The sequence below is a fragment of the Neomonachus schauinslandi genome, chromosome 5 (assembly GCF_002201575.2).
Source record: "Neomonachus schauinslandi chromosome 5, ASM220157v2, whole genome shotgun sequence".
In the NCBI taxonomy this organism is placed as follows: Eukaryota; Metazoa; Chordata; class Mammalia; order Carnivora; family Phocidae; genus Neomonachus; species Neomonachus schauinslandi.
Genome location: NC_058407.1, coordinates 92,240,242 through 92,262,052, shown reverse-complemented (window position 1 = coordinate 92,262,052; position 21,811 = coordinate 92,240,242). Strand labels below are relative to the sequence as shown.

The following is a 21,811-nucleotide window of genomic DNA, read 5'->3' as shown; positions in this document are numbered from 1 at the left end:
GGAGCTGAGAGTGGGGGCAAGAAGGTAAGTACAAAAAAGCATAAGGAAATTTTGGGGGGTGATGGAACAGTTCTGTATCTCAATTGTGGTGCTGATACAGACAAAGAGACTCTGACTGAACTCTAGCCAGGCTCCACTGAGTCTCTCAGCTAGGCCTCAACTTTGGCCAAAAAAGACTTGAACAAAATACTAACAGTTTCTAACAGCTCAAGGCTGCATCCCTAAGATGACCCTAGTCCCTCGTAAAGTGCCTGCCTGAGAAACTCACTGCTGCCAAAAGAATTTACTGTTTGTTCCAGCCAACACCTGAACATAGGGCCCCTGTCTGCCCATCTCTGTGGGAGGGGAGGAGCCTCTGATAAGTGCCAGTTAGCCAACCCAGATGGTTTCACATAGACCAATCTCCCCTTCCAGCTTTTTGTAATTTATCACTCCCCTGACTCTACTGAACCCCTGCTCACCCCGTCCCTACTCCCTCATTCTCCCTTTAAAACACTCAGTTACCCATGTACAAATCAAAGTAGAGTTCCATTTATGCTGTATTCTTTTCCATGTTACAATAATATATTACTGATTAAAATCTGTCCTTACTGTTTTAACTAGGGTCCAACTTTTTCATCTTTGGCAACATACAATTGTATGCATTTGTCAAAATTCATATGATGATACACTGAAAAGGGTGAATTTTACAGTATGTAAAATTATACCCCAATTAAACTAAGGAAAAAAAAAAAAACAACCATAGCAACCAGCTTCTGAACCATCAGCGATAATTCACCTCATTAATATGTAAAAGAAAAATCATATGCTAATTTGAAATGTAGAAAAGTCACAACAAACATCAATTCTAGGATTTTTGCTTATATCAACAACTAAATGCACACACCTTTTCTCTAAAGCAAAAATAGGCAAACTATGGTCAGGGGTTCAAATCCAACCCCTGCCTTGCTTTTTGTATGACCCTAGCTAAAAAGGGTTTTTATATTTTTAAAGGTTGTAAAAAAAAAAGACAGAAAAGAAAAGAAAAAAGAACATCCAACAGAGACCATACATGGCCCACAAAGACTAAAATATTTATAATCTGGACCTTTCTAGAAAACTTTTGCACACCCCTTGCTACTCAAAATGTGGACCATGTACCAACAGCCTCAGCAAATCTCAAGTTCTACCCTGAACTAAATCAGAATCTTTATTGTAACAGGAGAACAAAACCAAAGTATTTGTTACCTTTCCATATAAATATGTCTTTGTAACATCAGAGAACACCCAGTAAACACATAATAAATATATATACAACTCTAGGAAACACTAAGCAATATTTCTAGGATAAATCTACATCAATTCAGAAAAAACATCAATTAAATCTCAATTATATTGTGACTGCATTTTCTGAACCCAAAATTATAGCTGACACAGTCCAACACCAAGATAAAGTATTTTAAATCATTCTCCCAGAAAATGTGGTAAGCATTCATGCCATTAGCTAAGCATAATACAAATTACAAAGATGCTCCAAGGTTTTTAAGAAATATTTCCCTAATTATTTTATTCAAGCCCTTCATTTCATCAAAAGAAAAAACAGGGCCTGTATTTTCCCAAGCCCTTGTATGGCACGCTATAGTCATTTATCTCAGCCTCCCACGAGGACTTGAAAATGGCCATTCTACAAGTCCTGCCACAAACTGTTTAATTGAAAATTAGGTACAAGCGGGGCGCCTGGGTGGCTCAGTCGTTAAGCGTCTGCCTTCGGCTCAGGTCATGATCCCAGGGTCCTGCCCCGTGTCGGGCTCCCTGCTCGGCGGGAAGCCTGCTTCTCCCTCTCCCACTCCCGCTTCTTGTGTTCCCTCTCTCACTGTCTCTCTGTCAAATAAAAAAATAAAATCTTAAAAAAAAAAAATTAGGTACAAGCATTACCTACATTGAAACTCTGTTTCTGTGTCTCCTCTTGGGAATGAAAGAGAAGCAAGCAGCATACCACATAAATTTAACAGTAATTTAAATAAAATTACAAATACTGCAAAATATAATCATTACTCTATGATCAAGGGTTACGTATTTGTTTGTATCAATACAAATCTCCCTCATATCAGAAGTCATTCAACAATATGGTAATACACATGTTTGGACTTAGGACTCTCCCACATTCTGTGAGACGTGACAAATCCTACAATACTTTTTAAACCAAAGGCTGAAAATATTAACTATAACATACTTCTCTACTAGTCCTACCTTAATTATAAAAAAACTGTGCATTTACTCCAGGGCTGAAATTTTTACTTTTGATTGCTTTGAAGTTAATGAACTAAACTCATTTAAAACGTACACTGTATATTAAGTTAAATATGAGCTCATACTGATGTCTTCAATTCTAACCCACTACCGTAAGTTCATTCTAGCCTCCCCTCATTGTTTATCTGTAACTTCCCACTCCAATAGTAAGAAACCAGGTTCCCACCACATACCATCTATTTTATTTGTTTCATTCTAGTATGCAATCAGAATTGTTCATTGTACCTCTATGGGAAGCAACATTGACAACTAGAGTACACTGCTTATATGCAGTTCCTTTTGCCTTTAGTCTTGCAGGTTCCATGCATTTCCAAAGTTAATTAGGTCAGTACCTTTCCTCCCCAACTCTATGCAGTGAGATTCTTTCATAATTTCTAAGAGAATTAGATTCTTCTGTTTCAATCTGCAATATATCCTGGGATCCCCCAAACTCCTAAATGATTTTTTTTTAATTTTGCATACATTAAGGTTCACTTTCTGAGGTAAAGATCTAGGGGTCTTTTTTTTTTTTCTTTTTAATATGGAACGCTTCATGAATTTGCATGTCATCCATGCGCAGGGGCCATGCTAATCTTCTCTGTATCGTTCCAATTTTAGTATATGTGCTGCCAAAGCGAGCACAAGATCTAGGGGTCTTGACAAATGTACAGTGTGTTTTTATGATGCTTCTCATCTTCCATAAATATAAAACATCTTATAAATGATTTTACCACTCATACTTCAGGCAAACACACACATTTCCAAAGCCATCTTCAATTCTACTAAACAAGATACAGAGTTTACATGTTTGTAGTCTTATCTCCATGCACATTCTACTTTTTTCACAACCTCTGAGGAGACTCATTTCAGAAAACTTTGCTTCCAGATTACTAACAGTTGTCTGCTCCTGATTAGGCTTTGAATAAAACAATGCTACAGTTATTTAAGAAAACAGATTTCATCTTATTTTACAACGAAGTTTTTTTTTTTTTAAAGATTTTATTTATTTATTTGACAGAGAGAGACATAGCGAGAGAGGGAACACAAGCAGGGGGAGTGGGAGAGGGAGAAGCAGGCTTCCCGCGGAGCAGGGAGCCTGATGCGGGGCTCGATCCCAGGACCCTGGGACCATGACCTGAGCCGAAGGCAGACGCTTAACGACTGAGCCACCCAGGCACCCCTGAAGGCAGACATTTAATGACTGAGCCACCCAGGCGCCCCTACAACCAAGTTTGGAGAGTTTCACTTACACTTCTATCATTAATAAAGTAATGAAAGCTTATAAAGACAAATTCATTCTACTGATTTCACTTCCACTTTGGTCTTCCTATATATAAACTGAGATGATGTAGAGTCACTTACTCAGCTCAGTCTCACTATAAAGATTTTTAAACAAGGTCAGTCTAAACAGTATTTGCTTACTGTAAACTATTTTAATAAATAACAGTATTATTAGATCCAATACCAACGGTTCAGGGAATTTGAGGATATAAATAAGACATAAGAGTATATAGGTTCTATTCCTGAAAGCCTGCCCCAATCCAGATAAAAACCTCTGAATATTCCCAGAACTCATCTATCAAAATTAAAATTCCAGACTATACTATGTAAGATCCTTCTAGTTAACAGATATATTATTTTCTTCCCATGCTTCATGTATTCAGATTTTCAATGCAAAAAAGTAACACAGTCCAGCATACAAGCAGTTGAGAAGCCATCACTCCATTCTAATGACAAGCAAAAACCTGAACAAACTGAAAAATCAACAATTTTTAGATCCATCAGAGAAGTAGGGATACAGAGCAAATTGCTGCCCTCAAAACTGGAGACAGACAAGCAAATCCAGAGAGTCACAACTTACAAGAGCAGAAACCTATAAACAGAAACCTCCATGGGAACCAGTACCAGGGTAGGAAAACCTGAACTATATTTGACTTGCAAGAGGCTTAGTGTGGACAAATTTGAAAGTTAAAAATTCCTGAGGGAACCAGTCATGAGGGGGCCCTCACACTTTTGTAAGTTTTACCTCCAAGAACTCTAACAGGTTCTCACAATGAAGATCAATTCATGCTTCCAGCAGGGGGAAGAATAAGCTAGCCGTTTTTAAATACATCAGTACATTTTATTCTTCTTAACAAGGCCTGTCCTCAAGAAAAACAATTTTACCAGAGCCTAACCAGTTGGGATTTTACCAGGGCCTAACTGACCTAAGGGAAGGGAATTCCCCAACTCCAGCATCCTGCAGCCATCCTGCCCCACCAAGGGGGTAAAACAAACTGAGAAGCATTTGTGAGGCTCACAGCTCAGGAGCACAGGCTCACTAAAAGACTGAGACCTAATCACAGAATTATAGAATGCTTTTCCTCTTCCAACACCTCAACACATTGCTAAAGGCCTATTTACTACAATTCCTTTTACCCAGTATATCATGGCCAGCTTTCAACAAAAAATTATAAGGCATAACTAAAGGGAAAAAAATCTTGAAGAGACAAGGCAAGCATCAGAAACAGACTCAGATATGGTAGGGATGTTGGAATTATCAGAGTATGAATTTTAAACCACCATGATTAATATGCTAAGGACTCTAATGGAAAAGATAGGCAACATATAAGAACAGATGAATAATATGACCATTGAGCTGGAAATTCTAAGCACCAAAAAAATGCTGGGGATCTAAAACACTATAACAGAAATGAATGCCCTTTTTTTTTTTTTAAAGAGAAAAGTTTTACTTATTTGTCAGAGAGAGAGAGAGAGAGGGCACAAGCAGAGGGAGCGGCAGGCAGAGGGAGAAGCAGGCTCCCCGCTGAGCAAGAAGCCCAAAGCGGGACTCGATCCCAGGACCCTGGGGTCATGACCGGAGCCGAAGGCAGATGCTTAACTGACTGAGCCACCCAGGTTTCCCAAATGAAGACCTTTAATGGACTCATTAGTAGAAGGGACACAGCTGAGGAAAGAATCTCTGCCCTTACAGATATATCCATAGAAATAGCCAAGGAGAAAAAAAGATGGGGGGTAGGGGTTGGGAAACAGAAGAGAATATCCAAGAACTATGGGATAACTACAAAAGATATAACATATGCATGATGAGAATACCAGAAGGAGGGATGCCTGGGTGGCTCAGTCGGTTAAGCAGCTGCCTTCGGCCCGGGTCATGATCCGAGGGTCCTGGGATCGAGTCCCACATCAGGCTCCTTGCTCAGCAGGGAGCCTGCTTCTCCCTCTCTCTCCTTCTGCTTGTGCTCTCTCTGTCAAATAAAATCTTTAAAAAAAAAGAGAGAATACCAGAAGGAAAAGAAAAAAAAGGAATATTTGAAGCAGTGATAAACTTAGAATTTCTTCAAATGTCAGATACCAATCCACAGATCCAAGAAGTTCACAGAAGAGCAAAGCGGCATAAATACAAAAAACAAACAAAAACCTTAGCATATCATATTCAAACTCTAGAAAAGCAAAGATACAGAAAAAAAATCTTGGGAAAAAAAAAAACACCTCATATACAGAGGTGCAAGGATAAGAATGACATCTGACTTCTCCTCAGAAACCATGCAAGCAAGAAGAGATTGGAGTAAAATATTGAGAAAGTGAAAGAGGGAAAACCTACCAAGCTAGAATTCTGTACCCTGCAAAATTATTCTTCAAAAGTGAAAAAAGATGTTCTCAAACAAAAATTGAGGGAATTTATTGCCTATAGACTTGTCTTGCAAGAAGTTCTGCAGAGAGAAGGAAAAATGATATAAGTAAGAAACATAGGTCTACATTAAAGAAAGGAAAAGCATTAGAGAAGGAATAAAGTGATTATGAAATAAAAACTTTTATTACAGAAGGGAAGAATTAGAAATATTTTGTTCCATTCAATTTTGCTATGAACCAAAAACTGCTCTCAAAAAAAGTTTATTAAAAGAAAAAAAAAAAGGGCGCCTGGGTGGCTCAGTTGGTTAAGCGACTGCCTTCGGCTCAGGTCATGATCCTGGAGTCCCGGAATCGAGTCCCGCATTGGGCTCCCTGCTCGGCAGGGAGCCTGCTTCTCCCTCTGACCCTCCCCCCTCTCATGTGCTCTCTGTCTCTGTCATTCTCTCTGTCTCAAATAAATAAATAAAATCTTTAAAAAAAAAGACAAAGCCCTGTTTCAGTTTGCTGTTCTATAAAGCTTGGTGCTCATTTGTACTGGTAAGATTGGTACCAAATCCTCAATTGGTACATTCTCCCAAAGGCAGCTAAATTATGTATCCATAATTTATTTATCCGTAATTTATTATGTATCCATAATAAATAAATGTTATTCCTAAAATTTAACAAGTGAGTGTCTCCAGTAATGCAATGACCTGACAGCATAATGAGGCTCTGGGTCTTCTCCACAGCAGTCACACAATATTTTTCCCTAGGCTTCAGGCTCAGAATCTGCCTTATCAGACTTTGTCCTTCTCCAAGGAGTGCAGTAAAATGGCAATTTTACTCCTAGAGAGTCAGGAGAGAAGCATTCATGGCACTCAAGGATGCATCAATGAAGCTGATCCAAAAGGAGTGGAAGCTACTGAGCCCTGCTGAGAGGACGCTATACAGGGATGTGATGTTGGAGAACTATAGCAGCTAATCTCAAGGATGGTACCATTTTGCAGACCCAAACTCATCATTCAGCATGAGGGGAGGAAAACAACCCTAGACAGAGAAAAGAAAACATCTAATGGGATTTGTCCTCCAAGATTAGACAAAGTATCTTCTATATCCAATGTAGATAAAGAAGATTTACTCTGTAACGTGGGTTATGATTATCTGAGGACTTTATTTGGGCCAGGTGAGGAGAAAAAGTTGAGTCACAGTATTTTAACTTTATCAAATGAATACCAATTTATATCCCTTAGTATAAGTGTAGTGCAAGACAAGACTAGCATGTTCTGCCCTCAAATATGTATAATCCAGACATGGTACAAAGATAAAATATCCCTACAAATGTAACAGACATCTAGGTACTAAAAGAAAGTAAAGGTCCATTTTACATGTCAGAAAGATTATGTGAACTAAAAAAATCACAAGTTTATAAAAGAGTTTTAAAAATTCCCCAGTAAACGGGACACCTGGGTGGCTCAGGCAGTTGGGCGTCCGACTCTTGATTTCAGCTCAGGTCATGATCTCCCGGTTGTGGGATTTAGCCCTGTGTTGGGCTCTGCACTGAGCAGGAAGTCTACTTCAGATTCTCTCCCTCTCTCTCTGCCCCTCCCCCTGCTTGCGTGCACTCTAAAATAAATAAATAAATCTTAAAAAAAATTCCCAATAAACTTTTTTAACTTTCCAATTTTTTCACATCAATTTATTATATACAATTTAAAAACAAAAATGGATCCTTTAGGGATTTTTTTCATTTTTCAAAATAATTCTGACTTCGAAATTTCCAGAAAGAGCTAGAGCTGCCAATACAAAGCATCATGGGGAGCAATGAATGTCAAATATGTCATCAAGAGTTACATATGCATTGGAAAGGGAAGGGAAGGCCATTTCCAGCACTAAAATATATAACATATACAAAGTCTGGCTGTAATTGTTAAGCCGCATAAGAGATTGTGAGAAATCAGGTGGGTTATGAGAAAGGGCACCTGCTAAAAGCCTGAGTGACATACTAAAGTATCAGACTTAATAAAGAGCAATATTTAGGTGTTGATATTCTTTTTTTTTTTTTTTAAAGATTTTATTTATTTATTTGACAGAGAGAGACATAGCGAGAGCAGGAACACAAGCAGGGGGAGTGGGAGAAGGAGAAGCAGGCTTCCTACAGAGCAGGGAGCCCGATGTGGGGCTCGATCCCAGGACCCTGGGATCATGACCTGAGCCGAAGGCAGACGCTTAACGACTGAGCCACCCAGGCGCCCTAGGTGTTGATATTCTTAATACAGGATTAATCTTTAAAAGGAATTGGGCACCAGCCAATAAGAGAAAGGTGTAAACTTCTTATTTAAAGATCTACTAGTAGAATAAAACATCAGACTGTAGCAGAGTAGAGATTTCAGGATGCAAGGGAAAAAAGAAGATTCCTGAGGAAAAAAACATTCTCCATATTCTCTGTTAGGATATGACATAAACATTTTCTGTTATTAGAACAAGGAATATTTGACACTGAGGCTTCAAACCTCCCCCTTAAATCAGCGACTTAAAAATTAAGACCATGAGGTTGAGGCGCCTGGGTGGCTCGGCTGAGCATCCAACTCTTGGTTTCAGCTGAGGTCACTGGTCTAATGTCATGGGATCAAGCCCAGTGTAGGGATCCAGCCCAGTGTAGGGCTCTGCTTGGAGATTGTCTCCCTCTGCAACCTCTCACTCACACGTATGCTCTCTCAAATAAGTAAATCTTTAAAAAAAAAATTAGACTATGAGGTAAACTCCTTGACTACATCACTTTATCTTTCCAAAAATAAAAAATAATTGGGGTACACAGATTAAGGAGTAGGTTTGGTTTGGCTTACTTGTTGTGTTTGGGCAGTTAACCTGGCTTAGAAACCTATGATTACCTAAAGGTACTTAACAATAAAGTTGCTAAATTCAACTAGCTGTGTCATATATTCTGCAAAGGCTTTTTTATCAGCATTATTTTTAAAAGCCAATTTTAGTATCCTTTAGGAAATGAAAGAGTGTTTGATAAATATGTCCTGTGGTTTCTCGAAAGCCAGGCTATACAGGCTCATATAGAAGAAATCTCTCTTCAGCAACAATTATTACTAACTCTCCAATTATGTGGTCTATTTGGCCCCTAATTTATTTTGGCTTCAATGGGTTCTATTTTGGCTTTGACTTAAGAGAAGATAAACATTCTTATTTGATACTGAAGAATTAGATATATATGGTTACAGCGCCAGTTTGCAATAGTATTCACATCTGCTATTCATCAAAAATCATGAACCAGTACCAGGCTGTTATATGCTGTTCACTAGTTTCCATACAAATGTAATTTTATTGTTGTATCTGGCCTGATATTCACTGCAATACTTTCTGGAAAATAAATTTTAAATGAAGTGAAGGGTAGAAGACAGGCTTTATTTTAATTAGGAAGTAATTACAGTAAGTAAAGAAAATATTAAGTTTTCAAAACATCAAAATGTCTTATGACAGAAAATAAAAATACCTCAACCAACAGACTACATTCCAGCTATTTTATACAAATTTATATTATACAAATTTATTACATTCCAAAGCATATAATGTCTACAATTAGGCAAGGGTAAAATAATAAATTTTCCAAAATATTCACAAACCCCTAATCTAGTGTGTTACTCAATCTGAATCCAGTTTCCCCTAACAAAAATATTCAGAAATGTTCAGTTTCAATAAACCTAAACTGAAGGGATAAATTTTCACCCTTTACAAAATGTAATTACACACAATGGTGGCTAATTAAGAAAACATTTAGAATTGAGTCATAAAAACTAAGTGAACCAGATCTATAAATCACTTCATGATCCTTGAAGTTACTTACATAATCCTACCTATAATTAAAAGAAGTCATTAATACACATATTAGTAAGTATGAATAATGCTCAACTATCATGTACATATATCCAGAGTAAGAAAAGGCAATATTTAAAAACATGAAACTTAGAATTTCTATTTCTGATAATTTAGTAACAAAATAACCAGAAATCCCTCCTTTCACAAAACCTCTAGAACCACTGGTTAGTCTTTTTATTTGATTTATACATGCTATAGTCTGAATTTTTGTGTTCCCTCAAAATTCATATGTTGAAATTCTAATGCTCAAAAGGGACAGTATTAGCATGTGGGGTCTTTGGGAGGTGCTTAGTCATAAGGACAGAGCTACAAAGCAAACTCTAAGCTGTTCCACCACGTGAGGACACAGCAAGAAGGCACCAGCTATGAACCAGGAAGGGGGCCCTTACCAGAAGGGGACCATGCTGGCGTCCTAATCTTGGACTTTCCAGACTCCAAAACTGTGAGCAATAAATTTCTGTCACTATAAGCCACTCAGTTATAAGCTACTAGGTAGTATTTTGTTAAAAAACCCAAAAAGACTAAGACATACATATATACAAAATAAAAATATATAAACACTATTAAATGTACAGCTAAGAGATCATGAAAGCAGGAGAAATCTTCAGAGAACCAAAAATGAACAGGGAGGTAAAAAGCAGTACATGTTTGATGCTACAGCAATCCTGTAGGATTTTCTCATGTCAGAAACTGAGGGACTTCTGTTTCGACAGCAAAACAGGGAAGAAGATAAAGCCTGGACACATAAGAACACTGTGTTAGAAATAAGATTCTTGCACAAAGCACAGATCCTTGGGGAGCAATGAAGTAGAAAAATTTGCCACTGGCAGAGAAAGGCAAAGAAGCTTTTCAGTCTTGGCCTAGGCTCTGAAAAGGTGGGAAAAAAATCACCAAAAATTCTGTAACCACAACACTGCCCTCACATAGGTTTAGAGTTTGAATTAATTCTCTGTACATGGTACAGGAACTTCTAACTCCAAAAATTAAATATAAAAAGTAATCTCTGCTTGAACGAGATGATAATATAGATGTACACATTTGTCAAAACTGCACAATTAAGGTCTGTGCATTTTACTGTATAGAAATTATACTTTAATTTAAAAATAAAAAAAATAAAGTTGTTCCTGGAAACACCTCTAGGGTGCTTGGGCAGAAGCAAACTAAAACCTCTCTGGAGGAATACGCACCCCCATGAGGCCACTCAGGATTCTCAGACAACCCCTCTGAAGATCAGCTCATAATCCAAAACTATACGACATCTAAGCAAACAGTTCACCTTAAGCAAGAATCAACAAATATAACAAAGAACAGAAGTGATTTTCTTTTTTTTTTTTTTTAAAGATTTTATTTATTTATTTGAGAGAGAGAGAATGAGAGACAGAGAGCAGGAGAGGGAGGAGGGTCAGAGGGAGAAGGAGACTCCCCGCTGAGCAGGGAGCCTGATGCGGGACTCGATCCCGGGACTCCAGGATCATGACCTGAGCCGAAGGCAGTCGCTTAACCAACTGAGCCACCCAGGCACCCCAGAAGTGATTTTCTTCTTTTTTTTTTTTTTTTAAAGATTTTATTTATTTACTTCACAGAGAGAGACACAGCGAGAGAGGGAACACAAGCAGGGGGAGTGGGAGAGGGAGAAGGAGAAGCAGGCTCCCCGCAGAGCAGGGAGCCCGATGCGGGACTCGATCCCAGGACCCTGGGATCATGACCCGAGCTGAAGGCAGTCGCTTAACCAACTGAGCCACCCAGGCGCCCCAGAAGTGATTTTCTAAGAACTTCAGACAACTGACCAATCTGATAGAAATTGTAAATATTTAAAATTATTAAAACGCATAAAAGATGGAATAAAAATACATGAGATAAAACATCATAAAACAGTAACAAATATCTCTAATGAAATAATACAAAAAAATGATCCCCAGTGAGTGGTAAAACAATCAAGTGATAAGGAACTGGATATTGGTATGGTATAGAAGGATCATCCCACAAATTATTTACAGGATACAAGAGGAAAAACTCAACTTTATAATAAAGATATTAACATTCACCATCTGAACCTACCGAACAATCTCAGTATCACTACAAGTAGGACAATACATTATATTTTTTCTGATGTGATAAATACAAAGTACTCAGTACTGTATCGCCTATGAAACATTCATGCAAAATACTGAATTTGTCACCTAAGTCTTCTATTCTAAATCTCATTTTATAAGAAATATAAAGGACAAAAATAAGTCAAACATCACAAGAATCTCTTAGAAAATCCAAAATGTAAAACATTCTAATGGACAACTATAGAATCTTTCCAATAAATCAACAGGATGAGAGAAAAAAGGGTAGGGGGAGGGGATGCTGTTCTAGAGAAACTTAAGAGGCATAACCAAATACAACTTGTGAACCTTGTTTTGGATCCTGATTCAAACATACCAATGATAAAAGACATTTCTGAGACTATTCTGCATACCTGAATATAGACTGAATAATTTATAATATTAAAGAATTGTTCATTTTGGGGTGTGTGGAAGATAATGGTACTGTGGTTACGGAAGAAAATGTTTTTCTCGGGGCGCCTGGGTGGCTCAGTCGTTAAGCATCTGCGTTCGGCTCAGGTCATGATCCCAGGGTCCTGGGATCGAGCCCCGCATTGGGCTCCCTGCTCGGCAGGAAGCCTGCTTCTCCCTCTCCCACTCCCCCTGCTTGTGTTCCCTCTCTCGCTGTTGCTCTCTCTGTGTCAAATAAATAAAATCTTTAAAAAAAAAATGTTTTTCTCTTTTAGAAATGTAAAATGAAGCATTCACAAATGAGAGATCACTGTGTGGGTTTGCTTTAAAATACCTGAGCTAACAAAACAGCCTAAATGTCTAAACATAAGAGACTGGCTGATGAACTATGGTACATTCATACAATAGAATACTACTATCATTGCAAAAAAGAATGAGAAAGAGGATCTATGGAATGATACTCAGGACGTATTGTTAAGTAAAAAAAAGAGAAAATGCAAAAGAGCACTTTAGTATGTTACTCTTTCATGTAAGAAAAAAGAGAATATAAGAAAACACTCATGTATTAGTTCATTTGTGCGATTTTCAAGAAGGAGGCGCCTGGGTGGCTCAGTCGTTAAGCGTCTGCCTTCGGCTCAGGTCATGGTCCCAGGGTCCTGGGATCGAGCCCCGCATCGGGCTCCCTGCTCCGCAAGAAGTCTGCTTCTCCCTCTCCCACTCCCCCTGCCTGTGTTCCCTGTCTCGCTGTCTCTCTGTCAAATAAATAAATCTTTAAAAAAAAAAAAAAGGGATTTCAAGAGGATAAAACCAAAAATTAATGAAAGTAAGGTATCTATAAATAAGAGGGAAGAGACAAGAAAGAGAGAATAGGACCAGGGTAGAAGGGATGGGGATGAAGGACACTACTCAGAATATAACTTATGTCATCTCTAACTCTTAAAAACGTGGCAATTGTTTCACATAACTCCAATATAAATCAATACTTAAAATCAGCTAGCATATTGGGAGAGATATTCAAAATGAATACAAACCATGACAAATGTATTATAAATGAATAATATAGCCACACTGCAACAGATAAGAAAGAAATTACCTAAATAAATTTGGAAAACAGTATTTTGACTCTGCAGATAGTAGTTTCATAGTATTGTATTCTAGACAGTAAATTTGTTGCTCATAAGAGTACAGGTTAGCAATTCTGAAACCCTTGCACACCAGGTTTGCACAAAACATATGACAATATATTGTATATTTGATAAATATTTGATACTTATATTGATAAACCAGGTTTCTCACTATCAAAGAATTGACCAAAAAAGAAAAGGGACAAGACTACAATGTAATATTGTGGTGGTGGATTGGAACTGGATTATGATGGAGATATCAACATGAACTCATGTTTTTTTAATATATAGATAAAGATGAAAACACACAGCACTACGTGTATGTGTACACATCCATGTATTTCCTAACTATGTCTAGGGCTTAAAAGTAATGAAAACTGGGGCGCCTGAGTGGCTCAGTCGTTAAGCGTCTGACTTTGGCTAGGGTCCTGGGATCGAGCCCCGCATCGGGCTCCCTACTCTGTGGGAAGCCTGCTTCTCCCTCTCCCACTCCCTCTGCTTGTGTTCCCTCTTTCGCTGTGTCTCTGTCAAATAAATAAATAAAATCTTAAAAAAAAAAATTAATGAAAACCTAGTAGCAAAGACCCCCACACCTAGCTCCCAAATCTTAGTTTCTAAATACCAATAAAAGGAGACAGAGCTCCTTGGAGAAATGGTTGATTCCAAGCATGAAGCAGAAAAAGGATGAGTCTGAAACATCTGCTGTCAGACCATAAAAAAAGTACTTAAAAAATGATGAGGGCCTATCAAAAGGACACAGGAACAAACTTGAAGGAGTTCCCAATGGCCAAATCTGTGACAGCTTGAGCAAGAAATGATGACAGTAATGGTCTCTAATCTATAGAATAAAAGAAATGCCCATGAGTCCATACTAATATAAATAACAATATATAAATAAGTGCAAAGGACAAGACAGCTCTTCATTAAAGTAGAATTTAACTAAAAATACATGTGGGAGGAGCAATGGAACTAGAAAAATCACCATGTGGCAAACACCATAGCAGTAAGTGTTGCAGGCAAACACCATCAAAGAATGCTTAAATTAGTGGACGAAAGTATAATGAGAAACAAGATAATTGCATAACTTCCAATATTTATTACAAGGAAAAAATAGTAAACACAGTTTAAAAAAAACTCTGGCAAACACTGTAAGTAAGTAATCAAATGTAACATCACCAGTATCCACATCATGTACACCCTGTTGATAATGATGTTCTGAGAAAAGCACATATCACTTCTGTGGTATTCTTGCCAAAAAGGTATAACCTTAATCAAATCATAAGAAAACATCAGACAAACCCAAAGTGGGAGACATCTACAAAATGACTGGCCAGTAATCTTCAAAAGGTCAAGGTTACATAGGCAAAAACTGCTAAAATGTCCCAGACAGGAAAGACGACAGAGATAACAACTAAATGCAATATGGGATCCTAGACCAGAAAAAGGACACTACTAGGAAAATTGGAGAAATTTAAATATGGTATACAGATAGTTAACAACATTATATTAACATTAATTTCTTGGTCTAGATAACTGTTCTATGGTTAAATAAAATGTTAATATTAACAGATGCTGGGTGAAAATTATACTATGTATAGTATACTTTAGAACTATGTACTTTTACATTATATTATATTATTATCTATTTTATATCTATCTATATTATCTATTTTATTATCTTATATATATTATATACATATACACATATATAATATATATGTACTATTATATATTATTACCTGTTTTATATCTATATTATCTATCTTATTATTATATTATCTTATATTAATTATATAATATATATTATCTTAAAGAACTATGTACTATTTTTCTAACTTTTTTCTAAGTCTAAAATTATTGATACACCATTCTACTTTCATGTAAGCTGACATTTTCTCATCATAAGTCTTTTAAAAGAGGGGCACAAAGAACTTCTAGAAGAGCAAAATATAGTCACTGATATTAAAAATTCAACGGATTCATTAAGCTGCAAAATTAAGCACACCTGAGGAAAGAATTAGTTATATGGAAGACAAGTGAAAAAATAAACCACATAGTAGCCAAGAGAGATAGACGATATGAAAGCAAGATTAAGAGGCATGGAGCACAAAATTAGACAGTCCATCATACACCAAACAGGAGTTCCAAGGGAATCTAAGGATGATGAAGGAAAAGAAAGAAATAATGCATAATTTGTTTCTAGAACTACTGGATAACAATAATGATTAGATTCTACAAACACGAATTCTAAGCAGAATAAATAAAAATAGAGCCACATCTAGACACAGGGTAGGAAAAGCTGCAAAATATCAAAACCAGAAAACAACAACAAAGTATTTACAAAGCGACAATAATTAGGAAATACCAGACTTCTCACAGCAATAAGATAATCATAATACCCTCCAACAACTGAGTGAAAATAACTATCACCCAGATTCTATCATCAACTAATTATCATCCAAGAATGAGGGTAAATTAAACACATTTTCAGATGAAGACCAAGAGTTTACTATTAAGCAACTTTTGCTGAAAGAAATATTCAAGAACATACTTTAAGCGGAAGGAAACTGAACCCAAATGGATTAAGTGGATGCAAAAAGCAATGGTAAAATAAGAAACTGATACAGTGAGTAAATCTAAAAACAAAGAATTTACAAAATCTTCCTTGAAATAAAGCTATCATGTTGCATTTTTAAAGTAATTCAATTTGCAAGACAAAACACATTGCTTCAGCAAGATACTTTTCATGAAGAAAAAAGCACCAAATGTGGAACTGGAAAATCTCAACTAAGAATCTGGCTGTCTCTCATTTTAGTCAAGGCCTTGGTTTTCTTCAGCCACAAAGTGAAGGCATTTAGCTATAAGATCCTCAAGATTCCCTATCAGTTCTAGGATTTAATCGGTAGAATAGGCTTCCCCAGTTTACGAAGACATTTTTCAAAACTGTTAAGTTGTTGAGAGTTTGGAGCAAGATCCTTCATACACAGAACCAGTGCTTTTAAAGCAAAGTCCAGTATGAAACTTTATATTTTAGGATAATTGGCTATCTGCTTCTATGCAAAAGCTATGGAAATTGATATAATCTCAGGGAAAGAATAAAGAAAATGATGTACTTTATTTAAACTGTTCCGTATTTCAAGAGCTAATGAAGAAGGAAGGAAAGGGTGGTCCAAGTGGTAGGAAAACCAAACAGTATAAAAATCAGGAAGTCTTAAGAGAAAAATTTCTAAAAGGAATACAGTATCAATATTAAACGTTGCAAAAAAATACTAAAGACAATCATTTTAGGGGCACCTGGCGGCTCAATCGGTTGAGCGTCTGCCTTCAGCTCAGGTCATGATCCCAGGGTCCTGGGATCCAGCCCCACGTTGGGCTCCCTGCTCAAGGGGAGTCTGCTTCTCCCTCTGCCTCTCCCGCTGGCTTGTGCGTGCGCACTCTCTCTCTAATAAATAAATAAAATCTTAAAAAAAAAAAAAAGACAACCATTTTATTCCTATTTCACAAATTAGCTATCTGGCAAACTCCTCCTTCCAAAATCTTAAAGGCTCAATGGCACAACTACTTGGTGCCAGTCAAAACTAATTTAACTAAAGTTCTAAAGAGCCAGTCACAGTGGAATACAGCAAGGGTACATAAGATCACCAAAATACAGAGAGCCAATACTCAGTTAAAGGTATCCTATTCTTGAATCTCACAAAATTTCATTCTTCTTTCTGCTAAGGCTGAATTAAAAGGTCAGTGCTGCAAGCAAGGAAAGCTTTTATTTAAAAAGCAAAGCTATACTGGGCGCCTGGGTGGCTCAGTTGGTTAAGCGACTGCCTTCGGCTCAGGTCATGATCCTGGAGTCCCTGGATCGAGTCCCGCATCGGGCTCCCTGCTCGGCAGGGAGCCTGCTTCTCCCTCTGACCCTCCCCCCTCTCATGTGCTCTCTGTCTCTCTCATTCTGTCTCAAATAAATAAATAAAATCTTTTAAAAAAATAAAAAGCAAAGCTATTAAGAGACAGGGCTAGGTAAAGTCATTAGTTATACTACAAATATTCCCTTTCAGTGTTCCTTCAATAAAAGTGGGCCTGGAGATATGGGACATAAAAAAACTTGACTACATAATTACAACTCAGTCTAAGACAGGGTAATAGATATCACTAGATATAAAGAACTAAAAATTGGATGAGGGTTAAGATGTTTTTTAAGTAAAGGGAAAAACCCTACACTAACATTTAAGAATATACATATATACACACACTTACTTATTCTTAAAAAATTGTTCGTTTGTTTGTTTTTCCATTTTCAAGGGCCTTGAATCATATCCCAGAGGCTGGTAAAGCCAAGCCACTAATCCAGACTTCCTGGATTAGTGGCTTTTCTAACACATTGCTCTTAAATTTGGGATAATCTCAAAAACCCCACCTCCAAACTATATTGAATCTATATAATCTGCCTGAAAGTAACTGGCTACAGTTTTCATTCTTCAAACAAAAAGAATCTTCTGACATTTTAAAGTATTTTCTAATTTACATCCAGTGGAATCAGCAAACTGGTTTTAGGGGTCAAAGAGCCATAAAAAGAGGTTGAGTATGATGACCTATACAATAAGGGCAGTAGAAACAAAATTTTAAGAATCTGTTCTGCAGAAACACATTCTAAGTGTAGCATACCTAAATTAGGGACTTGTATAATGTCCATAATGTGTAACTGTAAAATAAAAATTTAAAAATCGATATACTTATTTAAATACCTCACTTTTTAAACTTAATTTCAAAACTAAAGACATCCTCATTTTAGAGATGAGAAAACTGAAGTCCAAAAGAATGAAGTGACTTGCTGGTAAATAAGAGAGCTAGATGTGACATAAAACAAGCTCTATTATCTTGAAAACTTGAGTTGAAAAAACTAAAAATCTTAAATATGTTTTAAATAAACAACTGTAATCAAAACCATACTGGGGTAGAATTCATGAGATAATGCTAAAATTTGTATTTGCTTAGAAAACACTTTCTCCTCTAACAAGGAAAACTAACAGCATTATGAAAGAAAGTATAAGGTCCAGTCACTCAAAAAATATTTATTGAACACCATTATGTGGTAGGAATGATTTTAGTCATCTGGAACACACCAGTGTAGAAAATACCTCTAAACATACTCAAGGTATGACAATTATATGTATATAATTGTTAGGGAAATTATACATTATTTTTTTCATTGAGTTAGTTCTGCAAGCATTTTTAAAGCAGAACTCTAGTGTTATAAATATTATTCTTAAAGATGATAAAAATGTATTTTAAAAATAAGTATCTTTCAAAGCTGTTCAGTATGAATTCACTTCAGACTGAATCACTAAAGTTTAACTTTTTAAAAAAATATCCAAAAGAATTTGGAATAGGAACAGATCCTTAACAAACAAAAACCCCTTAAAACTACTTTATTTGTACCTGAAACAGGGGCCCTCAACATCACTAAGAGTAGTACAGTAGCTGTAGAACAGACTAAGAAACTCCACAAGTAGAGCAGCCAAATAGTCAGGAATTACCTTCTCACTATAAGGATACTGCTTCCTATAACTATGGTTATTCACTCCTGGAACAATTTCTATACACACGTTTTCCTGTTCCTTATTCTGAATTCTACACTGCCATTACTGAAAAGAAAAAAAAATCTCAGACTAACAGAGGCCAAATTTAGGGAGGGAAATAAAAATCTTCCTTCAGTCTAAATGGACTGATTACACAAAGAACTCCATACATCCGAAAGCACACAGATGCCTGCACTAGTTCCCAGGGCTCAAACAATACCAGTCATTCAATGGCTTTCCTTTTACATAAGCTGATGTGAGAGAGTTCAGTCAGCTCTTCTGAACCTTATAACCCAGGATACTGGAACTCTGATAAAGCCTACATTTTTCTTCAGCACTGTTTTCATGTACTTTCTCTGGAAAGTAAACTTCATTTCTCCCCGCAAAAATAAATCTGGAAATCATCTCTTCTGTTTGATAAGTGTACTCAATCTAAAATTACTTTTCCAGTAAAACCACATAAATCTAAGATCAACACCGAAGACTGACAGAATATATTTTTAAATGCATGAGTTTAAAATATAATTTTACACTCCATTATGCTAAATACCAAAATGTATACCATTTGGCTGCATTCTATTTATTTTCAGTTGTGTAATTTTAAAAATAGCCATATGACACATAACTTTCCAAAAATTAAAAAAGATTTTAAGAAGGGGGGGAGAGGGAAAATATACACACACATTCATACACATAAGCAACACAAACCACAAACATCAAAAATAATGAAAAAAATATTTCACTGTTTGACCAAAACTTAAGGCCTCAGGAAAAATAGTGTTCAATGATCATCCCTTAGAAGCTTAAATACTACTTTCTACCTTCAAAGCACACTTTTATTGATTCTTCCAGTAACATTCTTGATCAGCTGAGTCTCTGGCAGTTTCTCACCTTCAACACTAGGAAGTTTCATGGGTAAACTAAAGCCACAGAAACTCTAATGTATTTTTTAATAATATGGTAAACTTATTTCCTAAGACATTTATCAGACCCGACACCCAGAAGTAAAGCTCATTAGTTTAGGGCACGAAATGAGAATGATTCATTTAATCATTAGATGATTAGATCCTGAACAGTCAAGAATTACCTATAAATTCAACTCCCTTGAATATGTACTATCATAAAAGCATTATCACTTGTAGAAATGATTTAGATGCTGCTCTGGAATTGTGGTAATCAAGCAATTTTATCCACCCATCCTCCTTAGGAGCTCTTGTGGCTCTTCCAATTCCCTTTAACACTCTTCCTCTCTCCACATACATACTATATAATTCAAATAAACATGCTTTTGAAGAAGGAAAAGTTCTCTCATCCAAGTTTTCTGTCCTTAGACTGTAAATCCTTAAAGATATTCCCCCTCTCTCCTCAACAAGAGTACAAAAAGCAGAGCTCTGAACATACTATTTAAAAGACAGTTGGCTAAATTGCCGTCATCGCCCTTACAGTTATAAGATTAAATGTGTCAAAAACAATTTTTTTAAGAAATATTTCTCTTGGGGCGCCTGGATGGCTCAGTCAGTTAAGCGTCTGCCTTCGGCTCAAGTCATGATCCCGGCGTCCTGGGATCGAGCCCCACACTCAGGGGGGAGCCTGCTTCTCCATCTCCCTCTGCCTGCCTGTCTGCCTACTTGTGATCTCTCTCTCTCTCTCTCTCTGTCAAATAAATAAATAAAATCTTAAAAAAAAAAAATTTCTCTTTTCTCCAAAGTACTATTCCCTAATGACCACTGAAAGCACCAAAACCCTGTGTTCTATAAAGCAGTAACCTCACAAACATTTCAATACTCTCTGCGACTCAAACTTTGTTGGCAAAACACAGATTCCATTTCTCAAAAATATCCTGCAAGTTCTCAACAACCAAATTTTTCATCAGTACGGTTTACTGCATATCCAATATCTCTGACCTCCTCCTTGGGACAGTCAACCCTTTTTCCTACCACAAGAGCCACTATATTTTCTGATGCTTTATTAAAAGACCATCTGACTTTAGCAGATACTTCTTAATGCCCCTCTAAAAAATATATAATTTTTTATATATTATATAAATTATACATGTGGGTGTTCCAGAACTTCTCACCCTAAAGTTTCACTACACTGTTGCCCACATTATCTTTCATGGACAGACAAATCTTTTAATTTTCCTACAACATGGCATCTTCTTTAAACTTTGTCACCAAATAAGGCCTGATATCAAGACAAAGGAACACATAAACCTTTCTTTCATTTTTCCTCACGTTCTATTACATACTATTAATCCACTCCCTTCTATAAATGTGTTTTAAAGCATTCCAACATACTTGAAAGTCAAAGAAAACAAAGTGTTAAAATGGTTATTTGCAGGTTACTTATCTTTACATTTTAAACAATTATGAGTAACTCATTTCAGGTTAATGTTTAGTTATCTACCATGAGAGACTCTGGCATAACAATATATTCAATAAACAAGTATCAAGGAATGGTATATAGCAGAAGTGAAGCATAGTAACATGACACAGTTCACATTTTCTAATGGGATTTACCCATAGCTTTAAGCTTCCCTTCTCATTAGAAAATAAACCTTTACAGCAAATATATGCTTAACTAACTAGAAATGAGTTCTTTAACAACTTAATTTTTATTTTTCATTCAATACTGACATATTAAATAATACTCAGAGTTTAATAAAAAAATACTAGTATAACAAAATGATTGCATATACACTAACAGTTGTAAGATCCGTAAGATTTTTTTATGTTGTCTTGAGCTATCAAATACTTGTTAGGTCTTCATCCCTTCTTCTCTGCCTTCTAATTATCCTCTCATAATTATTAAATGCAGAAAACAAACCAAGAACTCTATGTATGGCTATCCCATA

General features: G+C 36.5%; 1 protein-coding gene and 1 non-coding gene across 2 annotated transcripts in view; both read right to left on the bottom strand.

Moving 5' to 3' along the window:
- Positions 1-21,811, bottom strand: part of LRP6 (LDL receptor related protein 6) — a 174,612-nt gene that overhangs the window by 128,518 nt on the left and 24,283 nt on the right. The window lies entirely within an intron of this gene.
- Positions 2,804-2,910, bottom strand: LOC123324932. Its single transcript, XR_006540110.1, has one exon. It is a non-coding gene; the product is annotated as a U6 spliceosomal RNA (small nuclear RNA).